The sequence below is a fragment of the Vespula vulgaris genome, chromosome 5 (assembly GCF_905475345.1).
Source record: "Vespula vulgaris chromosome 5, iyVesVulg1.1, whole genome shotgun sequence".
NCBI classification, from domain to species: domain Eukaryota; kingdom Metazoa; phylum Arthropoda; class Insecta; order Hymenoptera; family Vespidae; genus Vespula; species Vespula vulgaris.
The window spans coordinates 5,895,961-5,923,796 of record NC_066590.1 but is presented as its reverse complement, the minus strand read 5'-3'; the positions used below and the strand labels follow the sequence as shown (position 1 = coordinate 5,923,796).

The 27,836-nt window shown below is 38.4% G+C and overlaps 1 protein-coding gene across 5 annotated transcripts in view; it reads left to right on the top strand.

Moving 5' to 3' along the window:
- Window positions 1-27,836, top strand: part of LOC127063912 (leishmanolysin-like peptidase) — a 238,491-nt gene that overhangs the window by 50,772 nt on the left and 159,883 nt on the right. The window contains exon 1 of one of the 5 annotated variants that reach the window (XM_050994223.1): window positions 20,482-22,539. The exons of the other annotated variants lie outside the window; for them this stretch is intronic. The gene's annotated coding sequence lies outside the window, so the exon portion shown is untranslated. Of the gene's footprint in view, window positions 1-20,481; window positions 22,540-27,836 lie in introns of those variants that run through there. 5 annotated transcript variants of the gene reach the window in all.

The window sequence follows — 27,836 nt, the reverse complement described above, 5'->3', positions numbered from 1 at the left end:
TTTCGAAAGCAATTTGCTGCGTCTCGCAGTCGCGTTATACCACCCACACGGCGTGTAGGCGAAGCGGAAAGGAAGCTCGTTACCTTTCTTTCTCTTCGTCGAGCATGGAAGAAACGGAGGGAGAGAAAAGTGCTTTAGAATTTTCTCTTTCTTTCTGTAGGGACGATCGCGAAAAGGGAAAAGAGAAAGAGAAGTTTCCGGTTTCTATTAGCGACTGCAGACGACGTTGTTCTTTCTAGTAGTAGGTGTACTGTAATTTCATTTCCAATCGAAGGATTGGAAACAGAAAAGGGGCGGGGACAAAAAGAAAGAAAGAGAGAGAGATAAAGAGAGAGAGAAAGATAGGACGGATAACTCGTTCGATCTATTTCGTCTCCTGAATAGTAGTAGTGTAGTAATAGTACTAGTAGTATAGTAATAGTACTAGTAGTAGTTACCTACGTCGAGATTATATTGGCTTCTGATAGAGAGGGCTACAGTAAGAGGGGAGTAAAGAGGAAAGAGGACCTTCAGCGTGGTTTTAACGCAGCTCGTGTATCTCGGTTTTTTCTCGAACGAAACGAGACAATCGATTAATAGTGAATCGAACGGGAGAAGCTTCGACGGAGCTTTTTCCGTTAACAAACTCCTCGCTTTTCTTGTTTGCACGGTAAAGAACGTCCTCTTCAAACACTTGTAACGATATTTGCCTGTATATTTCTAACGTCGCGTACGAGTGATCACGATTTTGACGTGAATCGGTGCACTCGAATGTCGGGATTTTTTCTATTTGCAAGAATAAAAAAATAAATTATTTTTAAACATAATAAAATCTTTATTGAAAAAAAAAAACGAGGAGAAAGAGAGAAAGTGTAATACGCATTAATGACTTTTTCACTTTACTTTTAGTTTCATTTATTTTCTCTTTTTTATTTTTCTTTTTTTCTCTTTCTTACAACGAACTCGTTTTTCACGTAGATTAATTGGATCGATCGGAGTCGTATATTAAAAAGCTGATTTTCCTTTCGTGAAAAGTCAAGAAGCGAGAGGATGGAAAAATTGCAAACGTAATCGTGATAGATACCTTTCTTATTTTTTTTCTCTTCTTTCTTTCTCTCTCTCTCTTTCTTTCTTTTTCACGCGCACGCCTCAGCGCATGCTTTTTCTTTCTTTCTTTCTTTCTACTCTTTTCTTTAAGAAGATGCCAGAGGGCTCGATCTTTACAACGCTCGTTATCCGTGCGAGTTCGACGCCCGATGGAGGTCCGAGAGAGGGATTCTTGCTAGTCAAGCGTTCAGCATCCGATAAATAAGAAAAAAATGTCTCGATAGATAGGTCTCGCAGTGGCAAGAGACGAGTGGTACCTAAAGGCCTCTAGAAATCCTCGACTTAAAAACTCTTTCATTTCTCTCGACCACCCACCCACCCACTCCCCTAAGCATCATTTCTTTTTACCGATCATCTCACTTGAATCGTTGCTTCGAGGAATTTCCTCTTCTTCAGAACGTCCACTTTTATTTTTATCGCTTCGTCATCCCTTCTTTCTCTTATCTCTCTTTCTTTTGCCTTTCTTTTTTTTCTTTTTCTTTCCTTCTCTCTCTCTCTCTCTCTCTCTCTCTCGCGAAATTAATCGCGATTCTCTTCGAGATCCCGCGAAGAATGAAACTTGGCTGTTATCAACTTCATCCAGGTGTTTCCTCTTTCGTTTCCTTTTCTTTTATTCTCTTTCTTTCACTCCTTCTTTCTTTTTTGTAACTCAAGAAACATCAACGTTGTCTCGATAGTATGTCGAAAACTCGAAAGAAAACTTTTTCGAAGGAAATCCCTTCCCTTAATATATTTATATACTTCGATGTCTTTCGCGATAGAACGGGGAACTCTTAGAGACAAAAAAAAAGGAAAAGAAGAGAAATGAGAAAAGATTTTTCTCTTTTTTCCCGGCACAGAATATAATAAATTACTAATTAATAAATGATTAAATTCATTCATGAGAGACAGAGAAAGAGAGAGAGAGGAAGAGAAGGATCTTGAGAAGATAATGAAAGAGAGCTACCATTCGAGCGTCGGAGTAATTAAAATTAAATATAATTTTGAACGGTCGAAATGGCGGATCGGGTGAGAAGATAAGAAGGGAGAAAGGATGGAAAATTGAAAAACAACGTTGACTCGCATATAAACGAGAGAGGAAAGAATAGTTGGTGTATGTAAATGGAAGGGGTTGAGAGGAGAACGGAAACATAGGAGGGAAGATGCCATTGTCTGTCTCTGAATCGTTTCAACGTTGTGCGGCTAAATTCGCCGTAAAAGCAGCCCCCCTAATTTCAATGCGAGGCGAGCGTAGAATCCGAGTTTCTCCTGCTTCTCACTCTCCTCCTAGTTTTCGGAAGAACGACGAAGGACCGAGAAAGAAAGACAGAGAGAACGAAGTTAAAAAGTTCTGTCTTTAAATCGTCCATTGTGTTAGCGCCACGTGTAATTTTCGACTCTCGTACGTAGATAATACGAATGGAGTTACCTACCTTCTGCTAATCTTGCAAAATGTAAATTTTATTTTCTCTTTCTATAGAATTTTACTATTTGCTTTCATTCCCTTTCTTTTTCTTTTCCCCTTTCTCTCTTTCGCTATTCCTTTATCTTTCGGCCACAACTCACGATTGACCTGACCTCGATAAACGGGGAGTTTCCAAACGGGTTTTTAAATTCTGTTCACGTATGTGGCCGAACACAGACGGTCGAGATTATGGAGGAAAGTCGAGCGAGTCAGGCGCAAGGTCAAAAATGTGATTGCTCTTTCCTTTTTCTTCTTCTTTTCTTTCTTGCTTTTTTGCCAACTATCGATGAAATCTATTTTATTACATTTGTTCTCCGTGCCAAAGGTCGAAGCAAGCAATTTTTGTTGTCTTTCTCCCTCTCTCTCTCTCTCTCACACACACACACACACATCCACACGTGTTCATGTATAAGCAAATGTTCGAGAAGCAGTCAGAATGAGAAGAGACGCTTCCCTCTCTCTTTCCTCTTCCCTCTTCTCTTCGGCCCACGCAAAATTATTTCCGCGGGGCTTGGCAAAGCGAAACGTCAGTCTGCAGGCTAAGGGTTCCGCGTGTACGAACTGCTACGTTGCTTTATCTCTCTCTCTCTCTCTCTCTCCCCCTCTCTCTCTCCCCCTCTCTCTCTCTCCCTCTCCCTCTCCTCCTCCTCCTCCTCTCTCTCTCCGATCTTTGATCTTTTCATGCCGCCAAGCGCTTCAAGGTATTATCATTCCGGAACGTAGCAAGCGCGTTCGTTCTAACGCATCTGCCTCGTATCTTTGCCAAGCTTCAACTTTTTTCAACGTGTAGCGATCACGTTTGTCTCTCGTTTCATTGAAGATCAATTTCATTTTCTACCTTCCCCCATAAAATCGATTAATTTCATTAAAACATTCAAATCGTTGAATGAATAGAATGAAATTGATCGTAGGATGCGTTATTATCTATCACTTCCCTTACAGATCTCGACTTTTTACATTTATTCTTCAAGTGTCCTTTTTTTTTTAAATATTTTATAAAGCGACAATTGCAATAATTAAATCAATATAATCTTATCAATAATAGGTATCGAATTATTTAGTAAAGCAACGTATGTATCCATGTATGGGCGTACGAGTAATCGTGATAGAAAAAAAAAAGTGAAATTCATGAGATTTATAATAGATGATCGATCGGAGAATACCGAGAGGGATGGATAGGTGCAACGGTATTTTTGTTTGGTTTTGCTTGTTGCGTTTTCGAAAATGCAAAAATAAACTCTGTTTGCTCGATAAATTCAATCTTGCGCCCGAAGTATTATCGGCTCGGTAAATGATAAAAGAGAGGAGGATATATAATATATCGTGCGTTCGACGAGCCGTATATGAATATGATAGTATACTTCTATGTATATATATATATATATATATATATATATATGTATGTATATATACATGTGTCTATCAAGGTGCAAAAGGGGAGAAAGAATGATTTTCATTCTTCGAAAAATTTGTTCGAAATCGATTTTGTAATTTCGTCATATATCATCGATCCTCATTGAAATACATTTTCCTACATTTTGTTGAAAACGACGATAATTATTATCTTCCCTCATCTTCATTTTCATTTCTAACTCTTTCTCTCTTTCTCTCTCTCACATTTTTTCTCACTCACTCTCTCTTTCTCTTTTTTTCTATCTCTCTCTTTCGTCGAAAGTCATAAAAAAGAATTATCGCTCGGTCGAGAACGGCTATTTATTATCTTCTCGCGCAAATGGGCTATTAAGTTATGGTTATCGTGAAACGCACATAGCATGTAAAATCACCGTCGAAAGCTTTCGTCCCACGCATTCGAATCGTTCACGATGGCGTTGTGTCGTTTTATCGTAATAACGAAAAGTACTGATTTACTGTGCCAATTAAATCGCGCTTCACATCTGCTTCCGTTTCTTCTACATACATATACATATGTACTTACACACATAGATGCATACATACATACTTACGTATACACATACGTAGGAGTTTCCTTCGAGTAACTACGTACGGCATTGTTTTATTAAACCATTTCTAACTTTGTTTCTAACAAATGTTTCCGACTTTACCTTCGTCTCCTTCGTTGCTTCTGCTGCATAACGAATTATTCTTGGTAACACGCTGTAAACGAGAAAGATAGAGAATCTCATTAATGTTATAGTCTGTCTCTCTCTTTCTGTCCGTCTGTCTCTCTTTCTTTTTCTCGCTCACTTACTTCTTCAATCGATTTTATCCCTTTTGTATAACATCTTTGTAAAGAAGGAAGGAAATTTCGATGGATTTTATGAATGAAGAGCATAAGAGATGTAAAGGTGAAAGGGTTACATATAGCAAAAGTGGTGCTTTACGAAAGGTGTTCGGAAAAGTCCTCTTGGTAATTTACTTTCTGCGGTTGAGATGGTTCAAGGTTGAGAGCATATCGGATACTTTAACATAACCGAGCTTCGATCTATGTATAAAAGAAGGGAAAGAGTTATTCTTTCTTTTTCAACGTGTGCTTCTGTATACATATGTATCGCGATTTAACGGGTGTGCCTCTAAAAACTTTCTCGAAACTCTGCCCGTTTTATCCCGAGGGACAACGAGCTAGCTTCCTCTCATTCTTTTTCAGTTTTTCTCTCTTTCTCTCTCTCTCTCTCTCTCTCTTTGTTTCTCTCATTCTACGATCTCCTTTTCCACGCGGGTGCCTTTTCAATTCCAAGAATCTACCAACCTTTCCATTGTTCTCTCTCTCGTCCTCATGAATTCGTATTATTTATCTTGATTCGTGGAAATAAAAGCGGCCGTTCTCAAAAGCGCGAGCGTAATTAAATCCGCTCGATGCGTCCGCTCTGTATTGCAGAAAAAGCAACTCGGATTGTTCGCGTTTCGTTTATTCGAAACACAACACTCTGTTTATATAGCCATCTATATATGTATGTATCTTTCTCTTTTCGATGGTTAGATACTGGTTTGCCAATGTTCGGTGAATATTCTATCAAGAAGATTAATAACAAATCTATTAAATTCTATTGATCGTATCTAACCATATAGTCGATAAATTTACTTGTAAAATGTATACTTAGTAAATAAAAATAATGTGCATATTTGATATTCTTTGATCTATCTATTTCTATCTCTTTCTTTCTTCTTCTCTCTCTCTCTCTCTCTTTCTCTCCAGATGCGTTCTTCGATGCATAGCTTCTTTTATTATTAATCGATTATATTCAATAAACGTTACAACACTAACGTATAACACTTTAATATAACACGTTATTGTAATTCCTGATCCGAAGAAGCATCATAGTCGAAAGCGTACTCCGGACAAAGAGCGTGATGGCTATAAAATAAAGGATCGAAGGGGGTGGAGTAGGAGGGAAATATTCGGCATTGATTACGTTCGCGCCTTCATATCGTTCGCTGCACGTTCATATCGGCTGAAACAGCTTCTGCAGGGTGCAGCGTCAAAGCTCTCTGACGTCGAACGCAGCTCAGACAGGCAGCTACCTTGTTACCCGATTCACGGTTCACCTTGCGATAGCTTTATGGAGGAAATCTCCTTCCAACAAAATTCAATATTCACCGAACTGCAATATGGGTCGACCATCGTCCGATCTCTTCTCTTACCATCTTTTTCTCTTCATCTCTATTGCGACCGGAGTCACGTTTTCTTCACGAAATTTCGAAAAATAGTAGAAATCGAAATCTTACATCTTTTTTTCCTTTCTATATTTTTTCCTGTTTACTTTTTCGATCGAATACATTCGTTGTATCGAGTTTCTTTTGCCCATTCAATATCATAATTTTTCTCGTCATTTAATTCGTAATAATCCATAATAATCTAGAGGGATTGGAAATTTAATAAAAAAAAATTGTCGCGCCTGTTTTATCGTAGGAATAAAAATATTCGTGCTTGTTATTATTATTAATATTCATTTTATTATTATTATCGTAGTCCATAAAATTTTTGATTACAGTTATCGGAGTTAATTAATACAACGAGTTAAAGAAAAACGTGCGACGTGCGACACTTGGGCCAGCGTTCTTTTCCTTTTCTCATTATTTTTTTCTTTCTTTTTCTTTCGTTCTTTCTTTCTTTCTTTCTTTCTTTCTTTTCTTCTTTCTTCCTTTCAAGCTAACGCGTTTTGGTTTCGAGATCAGAATGGAAATTTGTGCACGCTCGGGTCCTGCTTGATGTATGCATGCCTCCTACGTGTTTCAATGTGTGCTGCTTTCTCGCGCGTTAAGACTTACTCCTACCGAATGGTTTAATTAATGCACGGCAGGTGCGAGGATCTTGATGCAGTGCCACGTGAACACTATTGTTAAAGAGAGAGAGAGAGAGAGAGAGAGAGAGAGAGAGAGAGAGAGAAGGTAAAAGGGAGGAGAATAAGGATGAGAAGGTACTATTACTACTACTATTACTACAATACGTTCACCGCTTACTCCCCACCACCACTATCACCACCACCCTCTTCCTCCCCCTCAACACTCGTTCCAATTACTTCGCTGGCGAATCGTTGGCATGAATTACGAAACGAATTAGGAGAGTGCAAAATCGATTCCAATTGAGAAAGGAGGAAAGGTAATCGAGGAAGTTAAGGGATTAAGATGCCCTCGCTTACCCTTTAATCGGTAACAAAGTGAAAATAACTTTGGAATGGTAAATCCCTTTTTTTCACTTTACTTTCTATTCCTTTCAATTTCTTTTTTCAAACGGTATACAAAGATATCCGATATCCGTACGAAGTAGCGACGCGTAATGTAAATAAACATTCAGAGATATTTACCAAAGGACGACGGACGAAAGCTTTTAACCTATGATTCATAAGATCAGTCTTACGTAGGACATTCGACGGGATAACATCTCTAAGAGTAGTAACGTGTGCTAAAACGTGTTTTAAATTATCGTTTTCGTTGTGCTAATTTTAATAGAAGTTAATATAACTTTTCATTTATTTTAAATATATTGTTAGTGCGACAAGTGAATCGGCATATATCGTCGTCGATATATACATATATATATATATTTTTTTTACAGATGTGCGAGAATCTCATTACGTGTGGCAAGATTTATTACGCGTATAACATCAACAATGCGTTAACGAACATTCTTAACAATTAGGTTTAAGTTACGTCGTAGTTGATAAGTCTTAGTTGATAAGTTTAATATAATCTTCTTTTTACTTTTCAGATTTACTTCTTTCTCCTTGTTCTTTTTTCGTTCTGTTAATTTTCTTTTTCTTTTTATAGATTATATGCGCACAATAAGCTGCAACTCAATTATCATCTCGGTATCTCTCGCGTTTTTTCTTTTTTCTTTCTTTCTTTTTTTTTTCTTTTTTATGCAGACATTTAAATAAGTTACGATCGAGTTCTCAATCAAGGTACTTTTGGAGCAATATCCAAACTCACTTTAAGGACCGTCCTCTTGTACTTCCAACGTAATAAATTCACTCCTCTTCTCTTTACTCCGTCTTTACTCTTGGAAGAGTTTTCTTGATCCACGTTATTCGGGTCTCGCTTTCTTCTCGAATCCCCCAACGATCCCTTTTCTCTCTCGTCCAGCTTCTTTAATATCATTCAGAGTCCAATATACCTACGTTGTTCCCACTGCGAGCCATTATAATGGCTCATTAAGGAAAGACGACATTTTTCTTTTTCTCGCCTCCGCTAATTTCAGGCCGACCGAGCTATTATACTAATACGTTCATTGTTACGCTCTCGTACGACCCCGCTGACATTTATGTGTGTCACGTTTATCTTAATTAATCGAATAATTCATTTCCTCGCTATATAGGTACCTATATCTATATGTATATTATGCATATATATATGCATATATATATATATATATATATATATATATATATATATATATACATACATACACACACAGGATTAGAGACGTAGAGAAATTTGAGGCAAACACGAGTGTGCTCGTGTCTAATAACGTCGGTTTCAGCGGCGACATAATTTACGTACGTTACATTTGCATTAATTAATCGATCAATCGTATTCATTAATGATTACTCTAATGGATGTACTTAGATACCTATTCCGTAGTGAATTTAATCGGTTTTCTACTCTCTACTCTATCTAACGTCCTTCTAAAGTCTTGACAATGTCAAGATAAACGTCACGATAAAGACTTGGGAAAATGTTTGAGATTGTCCTTCGTTCGTCATTGAGAAAAATAATCGTTCCATTCTATTTCATAACGAGATCGGTGGCGTAACTACGCCAACGAATAACTATTTACCTTACCACCATCTCTTGCGCGTATGGAATTCTAAAGTTTTAATGCATTTTTAAGATCGGAGTTAAATCGTCCCGTTAGGAATTTAAAGGCGAGTACAGGATACCGTTTCATAATAACTTTGCATTCCTATAAGAGCGTCTATTTCTTCGTTGCATAATTTTTCTGAACAACAGTGCACGCAATTGCGTATGAAAAACATACTTGCAGAGAATGGTCTGTCATAAGTTGTATGTATGCATTATTCAATGCACATCGCGTAACACATCGAAGGATTACGCGGGAAAAGATTAAATCATGCAGTAGTTGCTTGCACAAATGATGCAATTCGTCTAATAATTAATGTTTGTTAATCTTTAAATTGGTTAATATGGTTTTAAGCTTTAGTACGGTGATAAATGATAGAATAACGTGTGCTCTCTCTCTCTCTCTCTTTCTCTCCCTCCCTCCCTCCCTCCCTCCCTCCCTCTCTCTCTCTCTCTCTCTCTCTCTCTCTCTCTCTCTCTCTCTCTCTCTATGAAATTTCTTTTATATTTATATTCTCATTTTTTTTAAATTACTTTTTTCGTTACTTATATACTTTTTATCCTTCATTCTTATATATAGTTACTATACATTCTACTCTGATAATACTTGATCTAGTTCCGGGAAAGGATCTTCATCATTTTGTAGTCAACTCGTGCATCATCCGATTCAAGATCATCATTTTCTCAACATTTTGAACGGGCGAGAAAGATGGGTGGATGAACGAAAGAGAGGTGAAAGGGATGAGGTTGTTATCGTGAGCCGAGAGACCGGTAAAAGTGAAATTACGAGCATGCTGTAAGTCTTTCGGATTTTGTTACATGCGAGCTTTGTCTTTACAAAATTTTTCTCTCTCTTTTTTTTTTTATTTTTTTTTCGCGCGTGACTCGTTTCTATAATCTAATTTTCGTTGATGGTCCAAGGAAAATGCTCGAATATGCTTCCAAGCAAACTTGCGAGTATTCGACGTTTGCATTGTTTTTCTTCTCCTTTTATTTTTACACTTTTATTTCTCCTTCTTTTATAATAAAATTCTCGCCTCCGGTTTCTTCTTTCAACATCGACGAAGAAAAGAAAATGTTTATTTGATAATCTTAACAATCAACGAAATCACGGTCTTCCGAAATAAAAAAAAACGTGCGAGAATCGAGATTAAAACAAATAGTCTGCCGTTAATTGTATCCAACTCTTTTAGAAACGTCCTGAGTTAAGAACTCTCGTTGCGCTTCGAAAATTCGCGTGAGAAATACTTAACTTCGTGGATAGCTTTTTCTTTTTTCTTTAATTTTTTTTTTTTACGAGAAGAAGAATAAAGTAAGAGAGAAGGAGAGAAAGAGAGAGAGAGAGAAAGAGATATAAAGTGACCGAGATAGGCCATTTATTTGTATTCCTAAGCGTCGTGATTCGCGGTGATGATAATGCGATTGAAAAAGTTGGAGCGTGCGAGAAGAATCGTAAAAAGTATGGTGGAGTGGTGAAGTAAGGAAAGAGAGAGGGGAAGAAGAAAAGAGAAAAGAGAGAGATGAAAACGAGTAATAGAAGAAGGATGAAGAAAGTCGTAGTTCTTGAGATTTGTGACAGGATAATGAGGAATGGTAGTGGAAGAAAACGACTCGAGAAGATGGGTAGTCGTAACAATGGAGTTTTGATGGATGACAAACGAATCTACGAGAGAGACAGAGAGAAAAAGACTCGGATAGAGAGAGAGAGAGAGAGACTTGACGTTATTATTCTCCAAGAGTAATATCTATTTAAAACGTAAATTCCTTTATAAATATAACGAAAAGAAAAAGGAACGAGCCTCAACGTTTCGCATTTTGCGATGGAAAAACATTCGAGTTGGTAAAAAAATAATATCTCTCGCTTCACGACGATGCTTCTGCTATTTAAATAAGTCGCGGAGTTACTCTCCTCTGACGTATAAAAATCTTTTTGCTTTTTTCTTTCCTTTTTTCTTTTCTTTTGCTCTCCTTCCCAAGAATAATTAACTCGATAGGATAAATATGACTGGAAATGCATTTAAATTATTTAGTCAGCTGCAAAACTAATTAACTCGTTGGTGTAAGAATTTACGCGAGTGAAAGGAAATAGTCTCTTGGTTGTCGACTTTGTTTCTTTCTCTCTCTCTCTCTCTTTTATATGGCGCAAGGCCGATCTAAAAATGCGGTGACGTATCAAAGCATAATTCTCGAGTGTTGCAAAAGCAGGGTGTTTTAACGTTATACCCTTTATCGTAGCTTCGTTTTACTACTCACTACTTTATCCTTCTCGCTGTTCTTCCTTTATTTTCTCTCTTTCTCTCTTTCTGCCTATCTTTTACACACACACACACACACACTCTACTGAAGTTTCTCTTTCTCATCGACGACGAGGAGAACGCGAGACTATCATGAATATTTCACGAAAGAGGCGGATCGAAGGAGAAGGCGATGGTGGGTGGTTGGTAGTAGGATTTCATCTCGCGTCGCGAATATTAAAATATCGAAAAGCGGTAAATGAAACGACGAAGAGGATGGACGGAAAATGGTGGTACGAGGATCGATCTTGTCAGAGCGGATACTCCCAAGATGATGTTCTTTCCCAAGGAGAAAGAGGATGAAGGACGAAGTAGAGATTATATCCTGATGATTTCAGTTTCCAACGATATCATCCTAGGAGGTAGTAGAACGATCGAAAGACGAGACGTAGAGCAGATCCTCTCGCATACCTGCTTAGGCAGTCTGAGCATCATCCTGATTCTATTAAGATGGCGTCCTCCCTGATGTTAGTGGTGGTAGTACGGCAAACCCATCGAGCCAACCTCCGAATATACACTCTATTTACTATGCAGAGTAGTTGGTAGACGTGATGGATATCTTCCACGGTTTATACCTCGAATCACCATCCTTCACGAAACACCAACATTACTATCACCACTTCCCCTTCCTCTTCCATTTCCTCCTTTTCCTCCTTTCGCGTAATTCTGCACCGTATCATAAGTGGTTTCGTTAATGGTTGTTATCTTGTTTCCTTATACGCATTAATGTTTTAAGTAGTTTGTTTATACTACCAATTTTATATCTCTTTCTACTTATTCCATTTAAAGAGCGAGCGAACGAACGAGCGAACGAACGAGCGAACGAGAACGAAAAAGACAGAGAGAGGGAAGAACCATAAATTTTGTTCCTTTCAAATTCGTTCATCTCTCCAAACTTTTATTATCCATTGTCTCGATTAAAGGAGCTACGACAATCACAAACTGGTATCTCATCCCTTCGTATATTCCACTCGTCCACGTGAAACGTGTCACCCGTAAAAAAGTTTATCTTTTCTCGAACGATCTCTGTTTCAATCGTAAGAGAATTCTTGTCGGGAAAGCTTCGTTCTCGTTAAATCGTTCTCGTCAAAGTGGCAATCCAATTATATCACCCTTCGCGTTGAAAACTCGAAGGGAGTCTTGTTCATCCTAGCGGAAAGAGAAAAACGAGTCCTGGATCGACCGATGCGTCTGATTTCCTTAATAAGGGAGTCCCACTCGATAAAGTCCCTTCTTTTTATATAATACATTTTCTAGAGAGGTCAAAGAAAGAGGGGAATAAGAGAGGAAAAAAAGGGATTAGCGATCACGAAATCTCTTCGTTTAGGATTTTCTTGGTTTTAGTCGACGATCGTCGATTTAATCGATCGTACGCAATTTTTTCACTCTCTTTTTTTTCCTCTTACCACTTACCCTTCTTCTCCTCTTTTTTCTTTTTTTTTTTAACGTTTCTCGAAGGTTCGCATTCGGTATCGTTTTTCCATCGTTCGAGAAACTAATGAGCCGAGGGGTTAGAGAGTAAAAATGTAAGGAAAAAAGAGTTAGATAGGAGGAGGAAGAAAGAGAGAGATGAAGATGGAGATAGATATAGAGATGGAGGTAGAGATGGGGATAGAGATAAAGAGAGAAATAAAATGGAACAGTAAAGTTGTCGTTGATGGTAAGCATTAAGAAAATGCGTGTCGGAAAAACGGAAATAAATAGAAAGGGTTTTGAGTCGATGCTTGGGTAGAATGTAGTCATGAAAAACCATGACGTTAATCTTCGTTTCTGAAAGAGAGATAGAAAGAAAGAAAGAAATATTCGCATCGATCGTCAAGATTTTTCTCGTTAAATAGTCTGCCGCACGACACGCGAGAACGCTTAGGAAAAGCGAGAAAAGCGTGGGCTCCTTTGACTCGACCGTAATTACGTGGCTGGAGAGCGTTCCTTTGCCACTTTCTCGTTGCTTTCGTGCTCTCAAGAAAAATATTTCGAGTGCCTCTGTCTGTCCTTCTATCTCTTTTATTTTTTCTTTCTTTTTTTCTCTCCTCTTTCTCTCTCTCTTTCTCTCCTCTCTATCTTTTTCTCTTATTTCTTCTCTTTTTATTTTAGTTTTTTCTTTTTGCTTTCTGGACGAACCGACCTTTCATTAGAGTTACAGATCCATCTCATATCGTACATGTCATTTCTTTTTCTCTGTCCGCCTCTCTCTCTATCTTTCTCCCTACCTCCCTCCCTCCCCTTTTTTCTCTCTTTCTCTCCCTTTCTTTCTTTTTCTTTTATCTCTTACGATCCGTAGTTTCTGCGGTGTTTGCGCACGAGCGGAGTATCGATTATTCGTATCGACGCACCTCTCTATTTCTCTTTCTCTACGTTAAAAATTGAATTTTATAGAGAGATGGAGTCAGAGGATCATGCGGCTTCGTTTATCTTAGGCTCATGCATACCAAATTGTATTTTGGAACGGTCTGTATGCAAAGGCACGTTCGGTTATCCCGAGTTGGTAGGCCCGAGGAGGAAATTACTCTACTTTAACGAGAGCAAACGGTTTCTCGTTGTCGATCGAAATAGTTGTACGCGTCAAAAGCTCTCTCTATCTCTCTATATCTATCTATCTATCCATCTATCTATCTCTTTCTCTCTCTCTATCTCTTGTTTTTCTCCAAGTTCATCTTTCCAATTTGTTTGCTATTTTTCACGTTGAGCCTGGATTGAACGTACCTATTCGTCCCTTTTATTTCTTTTCGATGTTTTAAATACGAGCGTAGGTGTCAACGAACGAACGAACCAACGAACGAACGACACGAAGCTCGGTGTGATCGACGTGGAGGCTTTTTCGATCTCGTCGTGTTTTACACTTCGCATGAAAATCTCGTTTCGTCGTTCGTCGAAAACGCAAAAGTGTCGAACTCTTTGCCTTCTCGTTCTTCTTTTTCCTTTTTTTTTGTATTTTATATTTTTCCTTGGTTATTTTTTTTCTTTTTTTTCCCTTACTTTTTCTTTTATTTATTATTTTTTTTTCTAAGCTTTCTGTAATACACGATCATTGTAAAAAATTTCATTGAAAAGGTGAAAACAGATGCGTGAGATCGTAAAAGAAAAACTCAGATATTTAACGTTCGTTGTTTCATATCAAAATGTTCCTGTAAGGAGATAAAAATTTTCTACAAATATTTCAATTCGATTAATCTTTGAAAAAAATATCGATAGCGTCTATGGTCTGCCATACTCTTTCTCTCTTTGTTTTCTTCATTAATCTCACCTGTATTTTTACGGAGTTTATTTCAAGAGCATTCGTTCTCACTATTCTATATCACTATCGTTTCATTTGTAGATCTTATTGTTCGAAAGAATAAGGGGCTAAACGATCGAGCTTTTCTCCTCTGATCATCGATGTTTATCCCGTTGACAGGAAACAATCGTGTTAGGAATTCCAATAAATTACAGGAAGCTGTCAGTCTTAGACGTCGTAAAAATCGAAGAAGCGAGTGTCGTTTTATGTCGGGAGACGCATTCTTTATGGTAGGGTATCTCACTTGATTCGGATAATAAATCGCGGAATATCATCTTTTTAATATATATTAGATAAGATGGGTTTAAGAAAAGAAATTTAATTAAAAGTATAAAACTCGAAAGTACATCTGTTCTAATAATAATTTTTATTGAAAAATTAATAAGAATATTCTCTCTCTCTCTATCTTTCTCTCTCTCTTTTATTCTTTCTCGCTTTATAGTATTGAAAGAAAAGAAGAAAGTTAAATGTATGCATTAAAAAGTCGATCGAGTATAAAGAATGTTTTCGTAATTTTTCCATTTCCCTTTCGATCAGTTAAAAGTATTCTTTTAATGTATCTGTGATCTCCGAAGACCCTTAAATGTAACGCTTTTCCAATAACTCAGTTCGAGACAAGTATTCCTTTATTGAAACGAACCACAGTGATCTCAGAGTACGATACGATTGTAACTCACACAGTAACTTGGTGTAATCGTGTCTCGTATTTCGGGCGACCTCTCGTGCGAGTCGATATCGTTCAAGCATGTCCGTGGCTTTGATCGAGAAAGAAAGAATAAAAGAAGGAAAGAAAGAAAGAAAGAGAAAGATGAAGATAAAAAAAGAAAGAAAGAGGCCCTACGGCGTCGGTAGTGACGGCTCGTTTTGCATACGAAACCCTGTAATATCCTTCGTATTATGCGTCGACCCCTTTCTGGTGCCCTCGAACACCCTCAATCGTTTCTAACCCCACGACAAAACCAAACGTTGACTATAGTCATCGTCGTCGTAGCCGTCTTTGTCGACAATTCGCTCTACATATGGACTCGGGCTGCGTTACAATCGTACAGCACATTATCTCCATTTGCATGCATCCCTTACTCCTTTCAGAGTACCTACCTACAACGAAGAAAGCAAAGTGCCATGGAGGTAGGGTAGCAACTCGCAATCAAGGACGACGAAAAACTTTGCCTTTACCGTGACACGAAGAGCTTATGCTTTTTCAAGCATGTATGATTAATGCAATGCTAGTGAATTTTTGATCACGTTTTATGCCAGATTGCGAGTGAATTCTCACTATCTTTCTTTTTCTTTCTCTCTCATCGTTTTCCTGCTTTTTGGATGATTGAAATATTTCAAGGAACCGCGACGGAATGAAATATAAACTACGTATTTGAAAAAATAATAATTGTATAAGATAATTTGATTAAAAGAAATACTTGCTGTATATACCGTCAGTTAAATCGTAAAAAAATGAATGGAATAATGAAGTTAAACACTTTACAACGTCAATTAATTATTATTTTATATTTATGAATTACAAAATTCACGATCCGGTGTATAATAATTTTAAATTAATCTGATAAGAAGCAGAGAGATATGGACGATTTGCAAGAGAAGTTTCCTAGGACGTTGAAACGGTCAAACGGTTTAAGAGAATAGATTGGAGAGGTTGGGCTCATGGGTGGACGTGGCAGGACTGGAGGATTTAATTTAGCGAGCCGAATGAAGAAGCGTCGGTCGCGCCAACTTCGGACGTGTCGGAATATTTTATTCGACGAACGTTCGAGTCCGTTTGACCTCCATCCTTCCTTCCTTCCTTCCTTCCTTCCTTCGTTCCTTCTTTTCTTGACTATACGGAATTCATCCATCCACGTACTACGTGTGCTCATGCTGAAAGCTTCCACTTCGTTTGCGTCCGTTCGTCCTTCGAAAACAATTGCACCTCCAGGAAAACTTAGGTTTAATCAAACGAAACGATTTTGTTCATCGGATTCGATGATTCACTCGCGAGACTAGATCTTACACGCGCTTCTCTGAAAGTTACTACAACTTTGCTATTCGACTCGAGTAGCTTTGATTTCCACGCGAATGGACCTTTCGGCTTTGTTCGCGAAAAGTATGACGGAAACTATGCAAGATTTCGCGTGCCGATCGTACGGGCCAACTCAAGTGAATAATGGTGTCGGAATATTCGAAGATAATTTACCTTAGTTTCTCGGTCTAACGCACACCCGTTCACCCATCAACGTGGAATTACCACTCGCAAGGATTTCAAAGCACTCGGAATAATTTTGTCATTTCGCGTCACTCCGCGGGTGTGTCACACTTCGTGCGAGATAAATAATATGACATCCTTCTTGTTCTTTATCCTTTCTCTTATCCCTTCAAAGAATTTTCCATCTAAGTTTTTTCCGTCTAAGTTTTTCATTCGTACGAGAGAATTCTTCTTTCTTGTTCGCTTTAGCATCGTTCTAACATTTTCTTATATTGTTTCCTTATCGAATTACATTTGTTATCGAACATTTGATATCGGCAGTGCCACGTCGATAATTATTTTTCTTTTCATCGATAAATAGTTAGGAACAATTCACGTTTCAAGTTAGAACGGATGGAATTCCAACGCGGATCATTGTCTCGTTCGTTAAACGACGGACTGTTCGTTTTTGTCAGTTCTTGATCGAAGTTATCGGCGGTATCGAACGAGAATGGTACGTCGATTCTATTTTAACGCGTTCATAAAGCTCACCGCCGCATCGCCGTTCGATAGTTACGCTAGATTGCCACTGCTCCGGCTAAGGCAGCAACGATGTTATTTGCTCGAGCTGGTATTGTTTTCGAGTATTGCTTCATCGATGCTATCTGACTCGAACGTTCGCTCCGTTGCTCGAATAACGTTAACGACGTACGTTCGTACATACATATATACATAGATATATATGTATATATACATACATACAACGTGCAGGCATATGTAACTCCCTTTCGTCGAAACCGAAATGACTTGTCTCGAAAATAACTGGACGTTTATACGCTATTGAATATTTCTACATATATATATACACTGGCACTTCGTAAAAAGAATTTATGGCGATTGTAGTCATTAAAACTAATCGGTACGTGCTACGGACAATATGAATTGAAACATTCCCATAGACAAAAATCGAGTCAATGTAAATTGATTTTTCGCTTGGAACAAATTTATCATTTATATCTATTAAATAGATTTTTTTTCATACTATCTCTATCCATTCCAGTTTTAAAAAAACCGATACTTTATGAATATATACTATATCATATATCCCGAAAAAGGCAGGAAACGATCGATCGAAAAGGATATATATTTCTTTCTGAGATTGATCGTCGATCATTGCGAAACATACATACGACATAGATAAGAGGTATTCCTGTGGTTCGTTCTTTAAATTTTCATCGTTTACGAGGCGAGGGTCCATCTCTCCGACGAAAACGATCCCGTAGATACGATTCTTTAGTAGATTGCGATCTTTCGTTTTCTCACCAGTCTCTCTTTTCTTTCTTTCTTTCTTTCTTTCTTTCTTTCTTTCTTTTTTCTTTCTTTCTATCTATCTTCCCGCGAGAGAAAAATTCTCGAGAAAGTAATGAAATAGATCGAGGTAGAAGAAGAAACAGAAGTAAAAGAAAAGAAAAAGGACGAGAAGTAAAAGTTCTATCTCGGTGTCGTTCGCTCGTCGTCGTTGGGATCTGTTCTTTGCCATCGAAGATAAAAGATATAGAAAGAGAAAGAGAGAGGGAGAGGGAGAGAGAGAGAACATAGTAGCATCGAACGCGAACGAGAAGATTTTCCGGAGGAAACAAGTGCATTGGTAACATCAACCAGGGCAACACCAGACGCAAAGTGTCGTTTTACTTTCTCCACGTTAGTTCCTTTCACCGGTTCCACCTTGATATACAAACGAATTTAATTAAAGCTCGGAAGATGGGGGAAAAGGATTGGGAGGGGGAAGTAGTACTCGACAAAAAAAAGACGCTCTTGTGAAAATTTCAATTAAACGCACAACTCGTTCTCCTTCTTCCTCGTTATTTTCAATTATTTTTCTTTCTCTCTCTTTCTCCATTTTGTTTTAAAGCAAGAAGAAACTAGCATTAACGGTAGCTTTCATTTTCCAATAATTAAGGTTTTTTCTTCTCTTGAGCGTTTTTAAACGGCACGGTTATGATTATTTCGTTTGTACATGTAATGAAACGAATTATACGTAAACCCAGATAAGTTTTCGCGTGCAGCATCGTGGATAACAGCATTCTTCTTAGTTGTTGCGATTACTTAAGCACCGCACGTGCCAACTTTTCGTAGAACTCGGGAAATCTTGGCGAACGACTTTGGTCAGGGTGAATCGCCTTTCATGCGATGGTGAAACTTCGGAAGGCCGTGGCCGCATTATCTGCCGGAAGATCCGTCTCAGACAGATACCGTATTTACTTGGACGTCTAACGGACGGAATAAGTGGGGATAGAAGAAGGAAGGGGATGATGAGAGAAGAGAAAAGCAAAAGGAAGGATAAGAGAGAGAGAGAGAGAAGGCTTAAGGTTCGTTCAAAGTCTCGGAACATTGCCGACCCCTCGGACTTGTACGTTCCGCAAACGTGCTATCGATGTCGAATGTAATCCGCCTCAAGAAGGTCGAAGAACTACCTTCGAGTTTGAACCGCTTTTCGAGGGGATCTCTGATTGCAAAGCGCAGAAAACTACTCCTCTCCTCGAAACTTTCGTCTTCTAACATCGAGTGGCCCGTGAAATACTCGCGCGATTTCAAGCTCTATAAAACGTTAGATATCCACTCGCGAACATTTCAATCCTTTTCTCGACAAGTTTCCCTAGGAATTGAACGTCGTTTTGCCGTCGTTTATTATTTTAATTGATTACCCAAAGGCCTCCTTTTCTTATTTTTCCATTTTTTTTTCTTTTTTTCTGTATGTTATCACATAGATCGTACGAGAAAAAAAGATATTTAGACTGATACTACATTTTAAATAGCAAATTAGAAAGGAAAGATTTAAGAATAGACCTTGTCTTTATCGTCATCTTTGTTTTTTTCTTCGTCGATCTGTTTCTCTTTATTTCGAACATCAGTCTCGAATCGACCATTGTAAATCAACATATAGTTAACTTCTTTCTCGCATTTATTTTCTTTTTCTTTATTCTTTCTTCCTTCTGAACACAACATTTACAATTAGGTAATATCTTCTTCTGTCGTATTATATCAAATAATTATAAAAGCAACTTGCGTTGAGTGAACGTAAATCCAACAAATTGCTTTACGAATGTTGCAGAGCGTTGATCTAGACATTCTTTGAAATCGGAATTCGCAGAGAGTTGCGAGACGATCGGATTAACCTCCTTCCTTCTCCGCTTTTCAAGACTTCCTTCGCGGACTTTCGTGGGATCTCCGGAAAGGCTTAGGATCTTTTCGACATGGCATGCGGATCAGCGTCGCTCGATTTCACGTCTAGAGAGGAAGAGAGAGAGAGAGAAAGAGAGAGAAACAGACAGACAGACAGACAGACAGACAGACAGACAGAGATAGAGAAAGAACGAATGGCTGAGAGAGAGAAAGAGAGAGAGAGAAAGCACGTCGAGGAGGCCCTCGTGCGACCTGAAAATCGCTTTTCTCGACAAGTGTCTCGCTGTAGGAGCGCAAGAGTACTTCTATATGTATATATGTTTCTCTCTCTTGCTTCTTTTTCCTCTCTCTTTCTCTCTCACTCTCTTTCTCCTCTTTGGGGTACGTTAACCCACTACCCGTCTACCTCTCGCGTACGTGATGTTCGAGTTCGAACGCGGCTTGAGAGGGCGACTGTCGCATTGTTTCCGAGCTAATGGAGATTCCACTCTTTTGTCTTTTTGCCTCCATCCCCTTCTCTCTTTGTTTTTTATCGCTTCGATAGATCGCTCTTCGAACTTTTAAAAGTCGATTAGCTCGAAGTACCAGCACATACATGGTTTTCCTTTTTGGCATGCAAAGAGAAAGAGAAATGCAAAAAGACCTCCCCCTCTCTCTCTCTCTCTTTTTTCTTTTTTTTTTCATTCTAGTAAGCGCAAAAGTTAAAATTTATTTAATGTTCTATTGGAAAAGAAATAAACTTAACGAAAACATCGTTTTATTCTTTAAAGAACGATGCCGGCTTTGATCCGTTCGCGCACAAATTTCACGCGTTGTATCGACAAACGTCAAAAAGAATTCGAACGCTACACGTTCGCATCCATTCCTAGCGAATGAAACCATCCACCATCCCCATGGAGAGATGCAAACGCGTATTGCGTCTATGCGCTATTGTTTTCCCCACTGGTATCATCGTTGACTGTTATACACTCCTCTGCCCTTATGCTCGCACCCCTTTCACCGTCTCTCTCATCATTCAAAACCACCATTCGCCTTGAGCGCTTTCCTAACAATACTTTGCCGCTTTTACTTGCGAGCTTGCAATTTGTAGAAACTTCTGACTTTTCGTCTCTTTCTCTCTTTCTCTTCCTTTCTTTACAATCTCCTTGTCTAACTCACTTTCTCTTGTTCTCTTCGTTTTTCATAGTCCTATGTTTTAAGATATCGGCAAGAAAAAGGTAACTTTAAAAATCATGTGATTTCTTTCTTATGAACGTAAACTCACGTTATGTACACATAGATTGTTATATGCATACGAAGCAGAAAGTACGCGTATTGTTTGTTTCATTTTTATACGTACTGTCAGACTGCTCGTTATCTTTCCTGTTGAAGGGAAGGTTAATTAAAAGATTCCTTAGGCTATGTAATTTTCTACGTGCAGGTATTTGCATTCTTTTTAGACGTATTTACGTACATACGTCATATGTGCAGTTCCCTCTCTCTCTCTCTCTCTCTTTCTCCTTCTTACTCTTTTCGTTTCTTTCCCATTGTTCCGTTTACGCGGTCTAGTAAAATCGAAATCTTTTGTCGTCCATGTCACCCAGAGCGAATCTCATTTCGTGGACACGGATTTTCGGCTTCAAAACGTACGAGGAAATCCCTGTAGTTTCAACCATTCCCTTTTCCCTTCTGGAACGGAGCCTCATCCGCCCGTAATTGCGCGAAACTTGTACGGAATCGTAGTAATTATTTCCTGAAATCCATCCACTTCTATCTGCCCAAATCGTAGAAGTAATTACAGCAATTAGTACGCACGACTACCTATCGCGATAATCGTACGTGGGCTCATTCCAAAAACGAACGTTTAATTATCAATAAATCTCTTCGTGCGTTGTTTTCGATGAATTCAATTTTAGTGGAACCATCTGCAATCATTTTCGTATGATTGTTATCGTATATCGAAATGAGTAGAAACAGATGACTTTGTTTTTTCTTTAGAAACAACATTTAGTAGTAACAGGTAGATTTAAATTATAATACAAGAGTTTCGTGAACGTTTGTGTAACACGATACCGAACCATCGGCAAACCAATGACTGCATACAACGCGATCGTGTACGATGCGGCTTTCATCCCCTAATAGATCGATCGATCCATCGATCGATCGATCGATCTGACCGATAATTGTCGTACGTGAAGCCTTGGAAACGGTATTTCGAATAAATGCACGGATACGTCGCAGACTTTTGTCTTGTTATACGGTTATAACGAAACCTAGAGGCGGTGTTATTATGGGGATATCTTTGAAATAGCTATCAAATTTTCTTCTTCTTTCATCTAATGTAGAACATTTTATTATTTAATAAATTTTATTCTTTCATTCAGTGTGTATGTTTGTGTATATGTATACGCGTACATATACATATATACATGTAGAGAATTTGTTCGGTGTTGTTTACAATATTTAAGTTCCATCTCCGATGTATTGTAAATAAAGGTGAACATTTTACGTAGCATCTATCGACACGTGTTTATAAATATTTGATACATTGTTTCAGTACTATCTACGTCACGTTCAATCACAGTAGGTGTCGCTTCTCGATCTCAAGACGGTCATGAAATTTACATAGCTTTAGTTTAGTCTGACATTCGCGAGAGAGACCTAGTGAGAGACGTAAGGACGTGTAGTACATTATACGACGCATCGCGTGTATTCAACATTCATGAAGAACATTTAATGGTGAGGACTTTGCATTTATACCGGATCGCATATAAGTTAGAAGAAATCATTATTAATAGATGCAGCCCGTCATACGTTAAGTGCTACTATTTAATGGATCCTTAAGGTAACTAAAACTATACTTTTTAAATATTTATTTTGTAAGAAGCGTTGAAACGATTTGTATTTTTAAGAAGATTTTTAACGTAGAAAAATTATTCGATAATCTTTGTACTTAATCGTACATGTTATTGTATATACGTAATTAGCGAGACAGAATTAAAACCTTGTTTTGGAACGTTCGATAGAAATTAGTCTTTCTTGTTTTCTTTCTTTATTTATTTTTGTTTCTCTTTACGACAAAGTAAATGCTTTGGTAACATAGGTTAGATAAGTGGAAAGTTCGAATTTTCTTCTTTCTTTTTCGTTTTTAAGGATAAAGCTTCTTTCGGCTTTATGCGATAGCCCCATCGTTCGTCTCCGAGTTTTAACTCTTTTTTCTTCTTTAACTTCGGCAAAGCTCTCTCTTTCCTTCTCTTCATCTCGTTTCATTTAGTTGTACGTCAGCTGAATTTCTTTCAATAGGAACTCTTCGATGAAATTTCGATACCGCAGGGAGAACAAAACTTTCTTGTCTCTTTTTCCTTTATCTTTTGTATTTAAACTTACAGCTGCGTCTAGTTTTTCTTTGTACACGTGAGAGAAATTAAAATTATTTTTATTCGTCGTAAACTATAATCATCCATTTATAAATATCGTATACCAATCGTGTTTTATATAAATATATGTATGTAGGTTTGATTTATTTCTTTTTCTTTCTCTCTTTTTTTTTTTTGTCGATTAGAGTAGAATCTCATGAGAATAAAGGAAGTCGAAGTTACGAGCCGTGGAAAAGACGATGGACATTAGTTACTAGTTCGGTTTCTTGGTAGGGTGAAAATAGCGAGGAGAAGGAAAGCTTGAAGAAAAGGATCAGGAAGAAGAAGAAGAAGAAGAAGAAGGAGAAAGAGAGTGGATAGAGAAGAGGGATCGAACTTCCATGTCCCATAACGGTGCTCGTAAAGCGAGGAAACGAACTTTCTTACGACACCGAACAGGATAAGAGACTTCGATACAACGCGTGACTTCTGCGTCACTTGTCCTTCGATACACTCACACGCACACACACATATACAAATACATATAAGTACTTGTACTTACTTACTCGATGGTGCGACTCCCTTAGCTAGTTACAACTATTTTTCTCGCCGGAGGTACACATACGTTGAATTTTATACAAAAGAAAGAAAAAAAGGAAAGAAAAGAAAAAGAAACCCATGAGAAAAACTCCGGAAGAGGAGTTTGAAAATTTTGTAGAATCGTCTGAATTAATCATCGCGTAGAAACTTTCATGCGGGACGCATAAAAATATAAAAATATTTTTGCCCTACGCTCGGAGTTAGTGTTCTCCTAAGTATATCCTTGTTATTTCTTTTTTTCTTTCTTTCTTTCTGTCCTTCTTTTTTTCTCGAGCTTGTTACAACGCACGTTGACCTTCGCCTCTCGTCCGGTTTAATCGTGTTGCGCATTGTACATCGGAGTGTTTACGCGTACGCTAGAGCACTCTTCGAATTTACATTTTAGCTCGGCACGTTAGACTACCGCTATCTTCTTTGTTTTTCTCTTTCTCTCGTTTTCTTCTTCTCTTTTTTTTCCTTCTTCTTCTTCTTCTTGTTCTATCACTACTACTACTTTTCTACTATTCTTCTACTACTACTACTACTACTATTACTATTACTATTACTATTACTGTTGCTACTACTACTACTATTACTACTATTACTACTCTCTTTATATTCTCTCTTGGATCTTACTCGAGGACACAGGCGTACCTTATTTGCATTAGCGTCGTACGACAAGTATCTTGTTCCCTCCGTATTTTCTTCCTGTCATTCTCGCGGAAATAGGTTTAAAAAATTATCCCATAGTTTCTTCCTTCTTATCTCCCCGACTCCTTCTTTCTTCTCCTTCGCACGAAAGCTTTAAGTTACCATAGAAACAAGAGACGCAACTCGACGTAGATGTATTAAAAATGACCTTTTTACAAAATAATTAAGGAAATATATTTTACGAGATTTTTATTCGGCCGAATAAAAATAGAAAAGAAAGAAAAAGAGAAAGAGAGAGAGAGAGAGAGAGAGAAAGAGAGATTGAAAACTTTTACGAAGATGATCATCATTGTTATCTCTTTATCGAAAAATGTAAAACATCGCTATATTCGAATGTTGAATGAGATAATCGTAAATCGGTTAAAAAAGTTATTAAAATTGAAGTTTGATATTATTTCGATTACATTTCGATAACATTTCGAGCAATCGTTTAAGGATATGCTAGCATCGAAATAGCTATGAGGCCATGATACATGATGGTTCTAATTAAGCCGGAACTCGGATATAGCTAATTCAAGTTGCCGATCCGTGTTACATCGGTCACGATGGATACGCAATGTTCTCTGCTATTCTCTCTATCTCTCTCTGTCTCTCTCTCTGTGTATCTCGATATTCATTCGAGCGAGTCACCACGTCTCGTAGCATTTTGGACGTGCCTTGTGTGTGTGCCAATTACGGAGATAATCTTGTTGATTAGATTGATTATGGTTAGTCATTTGATGTTCGAAACGAGACGAACATCTTCAATATTTCGAGAATAAGCGCTCTCTCTCTCTCTCTCTCTCTCTCTCTCTCTTCCTCTCTTTCTTACACACACACACACACACACATTCGCGTCTTCGTCTTTATCGTTTTCCTTTAATACTACAGTAATTCTCAGAGGAATGTACATGTATTTGTATGTGCGTGTATTATAGCAGCTGCGCCGGCAGTAACGATTTCTCGGCCTTGATAACGAACATTTACATAATTAAGTAATTAAAGTTGCATTTGAGAGAGCGAGCTTTAATTATATGAAGGAGACAGTAGAGCGCATACGATCGTCGTCGTCGTCGTCGTCGTCGTCATCGTCGTCGTCGTCTTCCTTTACAACTCGTATCGAGCTTCTTTACAAATTCAATGTCTTCGTAATACGATCCCTCTGCGAGGATATTCCCCGTTCTCTTTATTCCTCTACAATTTTACTTTTTCCGATCGAAATGCAATCACGAGTCGTGATGTGGAAAAAGTGCAACGCCGTGACATCAATCGGTATTCCAATTTAATGCTGATTTCCATCGAATCGGTCGACGCGAGTATTAGTATCGCTAATTTCGAATATGATTAAAGGCTGAAATGATAACGAATAAGAACTAGATGTAATAGTAATCTTAGCATGTAATTGGCTCTTAAGAAAAGCAAGTACAAGAAGCTTATGTATATATGTGTTTTCTATGTAAGAGAGATGGTACGAACGTTATTCTTTAGGATAATACCAGGAGCAGTTTTCTTCCGGAGGAACTCATTTTCTAGAACATGTCGATTTTCCATCCTTCTCCTTCTCCGTCTTCCGTTTCCTTCGTTCCTTCGTTACTTCGCCAAGCAGACATCGCAAATATTTTTCGCAACGATTTTACATCTGCCCTTCCTCCTTTTAGCGATGCCTCGAGGAAATATTTCTTCCATATTTCTCTTGGATGCTTTTAATTCAGATATTCCTCGGATACACGCCCAACGAGAGAGAGAAAGAGAAAGAGAGAGAGAGAGAGAGAGAGAGAGAGAGAGAGAGAGAGAGAGAGAGAGAGAGAGAGTGGGAGAGTGAGGAAGAGGGAAGAAGAGAAAGGGAAAGCCGGAAGGATGTTTCGTGTTTCGTATCGCCCTGCGAAATCGCGTCGACATTGTTATTTCTATAATGCGAAAGCTTTCTTCTCTCGCTATCTTTCTCAACGTTATAAAGTCTCGCGAGCGAGATAGAAAGAGAATTATAAAAAAAAAGAGAAAGAGAGAGAGAAATTTCGAGCGATATATAAAAAGCTCAAGAATAAAATTACCGAAATATTTTCTACAAAGTTCGTCGCTGAAGAAGAATTGGATGGCGTTTCGAGAGCAACACCCGCGTGAATATACCCCTTCCAATTTACCCGAGTAAATATGATCCCTGGGCCATGGTGGCGTGATGTGGTATGATGTCTTTGCTTTTCTTTCTCTACGCGAGAAGCGATCAACGTTCAGAACGCGTAGAAACCTCATAGCACCTCTCGCGAAACATCGTTATCGTTGCGCGACGACATTGGAAATGCGATTAAACCGCGCTGTAGTGACAGCGCGAAGAGACAAAATTCTCATCAGGTTATCCCAGGAAAAAGGGAGAAAGAGAAAGAGAATGTACGCGAGCTTGTGTATGCGTTCTCTTTGTGTATATCTATGTGTATGTTTCTCTCTTTCTATATATATAAATATCTGTGTATGCGCGTGTATGTGTATTTCTGCGGTATGGCTTCGTTCTCCGCGTTCTCTCCGGTACCACGAATCGAACTGGCTTGCTGGATATAAGCCACGTGAACGTATACAAAGAGAGAGAGAGAGAGAGAGGAACCGAGCAAATCGTGAATCGTCGCTTGCGAATTCAATTTATCGCGAGTCACAGTGGTATTCGAGTGAAATCCTAGTGCTATTGCCACTATCACTATCACAACCACTAACACTAGTGTCAGTTTTTCGACGTCTGCGTGTTACATGCACTATGGATGCGACAGCCCTGCAACTGCAGCTGCAGTTGCAGTGATTAATATGATTTTCGCGAAGAGCCAGAGATGGCATATCAACTGGCAGTATTTCGCTTTCTCTCTTTCTCTTTCTCTTTCTCTTTCTCTTTATATCTATTTCTCTTTTACTTCGTCGAGAGTATACGTATACTTGTTCGTTCCTCCCCCGCGTACATATGGTTCATGCATATGCAGACACAGATATGCATCTATGAGAAAGTCATATTCGTATTTCGGACGAACACACTAGGATTCTACGACGTCAGCGAGGAGTTTGAGGAATATCGAGGAGGTTTATGGCACTATGAAGTTTCGAGTGTTGTTGAGGATTGCTAATTTGATTACGAAAGGCGACTTTTCTGTCTGCTATTAATCTGTAAAGTTAATGCTTCTTCGTATCTCTTTCTCTCTCTCTCTTTCTCTCTCTCTTGCTTCATCTCTTTAGTTTTTCCTTACGATCGAATCTTGTTAAAGAAACTCGTGCAGATATTTTCACTATCAATCATTAATTTTCTTTTCTTTTTTTTTCCTTCCTCAGCAACAAACGAGCCTCCGCGTAACCACAAAGAGCATAATCAAATATAGGAGAGAAACGCGAAGGAACGATGTAATTTGCGTCGTGCTGCCTTTTAACGGAATCAGCGGAAAAGGTGCTTGAGAATGCACTTTCCAACGAAAATTTATGGTGTGAGTGCCCTTTCACGGGTATTTTGCGAAAGAAGGTAAAGGTACTCGCGGGGATGCTTCCAACA